Raw genomic sequence first — 5,389 nt, forward strand, 5'->3', positions numbered from 1 at the left:
ACAATGAGGCGCCCCGTGGAATGGTGCCTGTCGGTCTTACCTGTGCTGTTACCCATGATGTTTGCACAGTGGAACTTCCCAAACGGGTACCACAGGATGTCCAGTTCAATGAGATGTTAACAGGTGCTCTGTTGAAAATAGAGAGGGGGCCCACTAGTCAAATAAATTGGCAAAACAAATCCAGCATTATAATACCATCCTGTACTCGAGATTCATGATGCGACGAATCTCACTAAAGGCTCTGATAAGTCCTGCAAAATTTCATTTAACTTAGCATTTCCCATCATAATTAACATCAAATCCCTTTCTGTGAATAATGACGATGGTCACCATGTTGAAAAGTTTGGGAAATACTACTCTAGCTAAACTTCCCACTTTTGACTGGTTGGTCTATTTAGCCCCAAATGTGACTTTTGAATTTCTCCTGGCATGGCTTTCCTTATGCAGTTTCTCCTTTTGCAAAACTCTTCATTATCCTCTCCCTCTTTCTAAGCACATCCAACTTAAATGTCACCTCCTTCCTGAAGCCCACCATGATAATTTCTACTCAGATTGATGTTGCTCTTTTCTTCACTTTTAAAGCTCTTTTAACGACCCAGCAATTGCACTGTTGGGGATTTACCCCAAAGATACAGATGCAATGAAATGCTAGGACACCTGCACCCCGATGTTTATAGCAGCAATGTCCACTATAGCCAAACTTTGGAAGGAGTCTCGGTGTCCATCGAAAGATGAATGGATAAAGAAGATGTGGTTTATGTCTACAATGGAATATTACTCAGCCATTAGAAACGACAAATACCCACCATTTGCTTCAACGTGGATGGAACTGGAGGGTATTATGCTGAGTGAAGTAAGTCAATCGGAGAAGGACAAACATTATATGTTCTCATTCATTTGGGGAGTATAAATAATCGTGAAAGGGAATAGAAGGGAAGGGAGAAGAAATGGGTAGGAAGTATCAGAAAGGGAGACAGAACATGGAAGACTCCTAACTCTGGGAAACGAACTAGGGGTGGTGGAAGGGGAGGAGGGTGGGGGGTGGGGGTGAATGGGTGATGGGCACTGAGGGGGGCACTTGATGGGATGAGCACTGGGTGTTATTCTGTATGTTGGCAAATTGAACACCAATAAAAAATAAATTTATTATTAAAAAAATAAAAAATAAAAAAATTTTAAAAAATAACAAAAAAATAAAGCTCTTTTAAGCTGAGCTATTTGGTATTTATTTGTGGCCTCATATTCTTCCCTTTTATGTTTGCAGTGCTACTCTTTCCATCTTTAAGTTACAAAATTAACTTATAAGTCTCTTCAAAGGAGTCATGGTCTACTTTTTACACTGAAAGGCAAAATTATAAAGAACATGGGCGTTGGAATAAAACAGTCATGCTAACCACATTTCAGCTAACCAGCTGCATGACAATGGGTGAGTTACCAAGATTCTGTAAGTCTCAGTTTTCTCATCTGCAAAATGGGGATAATAAACTCTCTCCCTTTTGGAGGTATTGTAAAGATTGATTGAGACCATGTAGAGTATCTGACATATTGTAAGCAATCAATGCATGTCAGCTACTATGAGTGTAATCACCATCCCTGTCATGATTTACTACTACAAAAACAATTCTCCCTTGTTATGGTGACTGGTACATGTCCAGTGTTCCAGGACATCAACATTTCTGAATATTCTAACATTTGGCATCCAAGAGGCTGCCTCTCATTTTGTGAAGGCAGAGAGGGGTATATTAAGCATAGCCATTGCCTAGCAAGGAATGGTGTCTTGCCCAGAGATGGAAAGCCTATGGCTTTAACAGCCAGGCTCCCTGGATTTTCTGGTCCACCCAGATTTTAATAGTAAATCCCATCAGCAAACAAGGTATTAGTCCGAAATATCTGATTTCTGCTTTAATGCAACTGTGTATTGTGTGAAGAGGTGTTCGGTCCTTGCTTGGGGGGCTGACTTGCCTGACTGATTTACATGGCCCTGACCTCAGGACACCTGCAGTTGTCACTCAGTGGCTGGGTAGAATTAGCACTTCATTTGCTTTAGGTGATGTTTTTCTTGAATCTTGACATGTGATTTTCTATGATGTGATAGTTCAGCAAAATGAAATGTCAATGGACTTTTGTGTTTTACATAGTAAATATAAGTGAATTAAGAACAAGGAGCAATGCATATACATGTATATGCATATACGTTTTTCATTCACTGGATATTTATTGAGCATCTTGTATGTGATGGGAACAGTTTACAGGATACTGTGATACAATAGGAAACAAGAGAAAGACAATTCTATCATGATGGAGCTCAAATCTTGCCAGGAAGGCAGAAAACAAACCAGTCAACAAATGAATCTATAATACACCGAGTGGTGCTATGTGCTATAAGGAAATCACAGTAGGGTGTGGGGCTGGAGAGTTGGGGAGGTCAGGGAAGCCCTCTATAACAAGATAAAATTTATGGGGTGCCTGGGTGACTCAGTTGACTGAGCATCTGACTCTTGGTTTTGTTTCAGGTCATGATCTCAGGGCCCTGGGATCAAGCTGTGCATCAAGCTCTGCACTGAGTACGGAGTCTGCTTCTCCCTCTCCCTCTGGCCCTCTCCCTGCTTGTGCACACATGTTCTCTCTCTCTATCTAAAATAAATAAATGAATAAAGTTGTTTTTTTTTTTTTTAAGATGAAATTGAGGACAAAGCTAGGAAGGAAATGTGAGAAGCACACAGGTTGAGGAACTCTTGACAAGGAAAAGGCAAGAGAAGAAAGCTGAGACAAAAGGCACCCAAATGAGGATCATCCTCAGTGAGCCTGGTCCTCCCACTTGGCACCCACAGCACCATTCATCCAGGGGAGGTCGTCAAAACAGGACTTCTGGAGTCCAACAGATCTGGTTTTGAATCCAAATTCTACCACTGAATCTTATGTGACCTTGGGCACATTACTAAGCCTTGCAGTGTTGCTGGGTGAAATGAGGTGCAATGCTGTATTGAAAATCACTTGCACAGTGCCGGGCATATGGTAGATGCTCAGTAAGCGATAAATGTAGGAGAAATACAGAGAAGTACATCACTGCGGATGGCATACATAGTTGGAGACAGAACTGGAGATATTCTCTGAAGAAGGTCCACTTGAAGCCCTCGGGGGCATTCGCAGGAGGAGCAGTAGCACCTCAGCTAGCGTGCCTGAATCGGATCGGCTGTAACTCTACACAGCCCAGAGCCGACATGCCCGTGGGTAATGTAATGAAAGGTGTTTTCCACCCTTCAGGACAGGTGTCAACTGATACAATTTAGAGTCTCAAATTCCAGAGCTTAATTGTTTGTTCTACATACAAGTTAGCCCGGCTCAGAACACCTGTGGACTAAGTTCTTTTGATGCACCAAAGCCTGTCTTTTATTAAGCTCTTTGCAAGCAGTCAAAATAAGCCCAAACGTCCATGTGTCGCTGAATATGCACGTGGACATAAAACAAGCCAGCATGAGGACTGCCCAGCATATGCTTGAAATAGCAAGTGAATCCCAGGGCTCTGGAAAATATGGTTATGTGATTAATGTAACCAGAGTTAGATATAAAATAAAATTAAATATTTCATATACATAGAAACTTGCCTACACACACATAAAATTCCCTATTAGTTGTACTTGAGGTCTAGCCATGTTGAATCGATAAAAAATGATTTAGAACGGATGGTTTTCAGCAGCTGGTTGCGCTTTCAGTCTTCCATAAAGAAGTTAAAATTAATTTTAATATGTTGATGGTGCTTATTGATGATAATACTCCTAATAAATATCCATTGGAAAAATTCTCTGGCACATCTAGGTGACAGAGAGGTCAAGAATGTTAATGACAATCACAACTACAAAATGCAATTCAGTCAATTACTTTAATTAAATCTAAAACTACTTTATGTCTTCTCATTTATATAGTAAACTGATAGTGGAGAAAAGGGCATCAGCTTTATCTGGTTCATTTTAGAGTCCAACGACGTGGTCTCAGATTGTGTTTTAACATTTGTAGCTCTTCCATCCTTGTGGAACATTTAAGGTAATTATGGGTCTTACAAGTAATGCTGCTGCTTCTATAACGGAAAAAGAGGTGGAGATTTCCTTTTGAACGTAGTTTTATGGAAGGAGAGCTTTCCCTTCACAGACGCTAATCTTGTATTTACAGACTAGGTTATATTGGCTAGAGCCAACATTCCAGGGTAAATGGTAGAAACGTCTACATTTCAGTGAATCCTTTTTAATTATATTGTTGGGGGATCAGAAGAAAAGGAACACAGCTGTCTGAAGTTCTCACTGCCACACAGGTTCAAGGGCTTACAGCTCACTCAGTCGTTATAGCCAAATCAAATGCTTTAAAAAATGAATCGCGGTGACATACAAAACTTTGTGTTCTTTATGCATTTATGTTGTTCAAACTGGGAAAATAGAAAGGTGAGCACTTTAAAAAATGAGTCAATTGGGTGTCTGGTGGCTCAGTGGTTGAGCATCTGCCTTTGGCTCAGGTTGTGATCTCAGGGTCCTGGGATCGGGTGCCACATCAGGATGCCTGCATGGAGTTTGCTTCTCCCTCTGCCTATGTCTCTGCCTTTCTCTCTGAGTTTCTCATGAATAAAATAAAATCTTGAACAAACAACGAGTCAATAGATTAACAGTCCAATCAGTCTTTAAACAAATAGTCATTTAGTGCCTACTATGTGGTGAGTTGTGTTGTGGGCATCCACATATAGCTGTGAATCACACAGATCAAATCCTGTCCCCACCCTCAAGAGGCTTCCATTTTAATTAGAAGGAAATGAGAACACAGACATGTAAAGCAAATTATCAGATAGAAAGTAGCAAAGACTATGAAGAAAGAAAAAAAAAGCACGATGGTGGTAGAGCCATAGCTTCTTCAGACTTGCTTAGCACTCTACTGGTTTTAGCACAATCCTACATCCTGGGAAACACCCTCATTTTGCACAAATTGGGGTTATTGGTCACCCTCAAAATGGGACAGAGCATGACTAAGAGGGAGTTTCTTTTGGATGGGTGGTCAGGGAAGGCCTTCCTGGAGAGGTGTTATGTGAGGTAAGAGAAGAATGATGCCAACTTGCTGTCTTCACAAATCTGTAAAACCTTCTAGGTGAGACTCATCTCCTCCAGATGATCGAACAGGGGATTTGTCGCCTAAAGAATAGGAATAAATGGGTAAGGAGCATTTTTTATGGGCCAGACAATGTAAATATTTTATCTTATTTAATTTACAAACCAAGTGGTAGGCATTAATACTCCCCGTTACAAGTAAGACATAAAGCGATTACTATGGTCTGAATTCTTGAGGCTAATAAGTACAGAGAGGTGATAAAATCTTGCTCAGCCTGAGTGCAAAGATCATACCAAAGTAGAGT

At 40.7% G+C, this 5,389-nt stretch overlaps 1 long non-coding RNA gene across 1 annotated transcript; it reads left to right on the forward strand.

Annotated features, from left to right (window-relative positions):
- The first annotated feature begins 797 nt into the window (after positions 1-797).
- On the forward strand, positions 798-2,571 carry LOC111095205. The gene is made up of 3 exons (XR_005357004.1): positions 798-853; positions 1,265-1,426; positions 2,514-2,571. It is a non-coding gene; the product is annotated as an uncharacterized LOC111095205 (long non-coding RNA).
- Positions 2,572-5,389: the final 2,818 nt, after the last annotated feature.

Source organism: Canis lupus, chromosome 3, assembly GCF_011100685.1.
Source record: "Canis lupus familiaris isolate Mischka breed German Shepherd chromosome 3, alternate assembly UU_Cfam_GSD_1.0, whole genome shotgun sequence".
Lineage (NCBI taxonomy): Eukaryota > Metazoa > Chordata > Mammalia > Carnivora > Canidae > Canis > Canis lupus.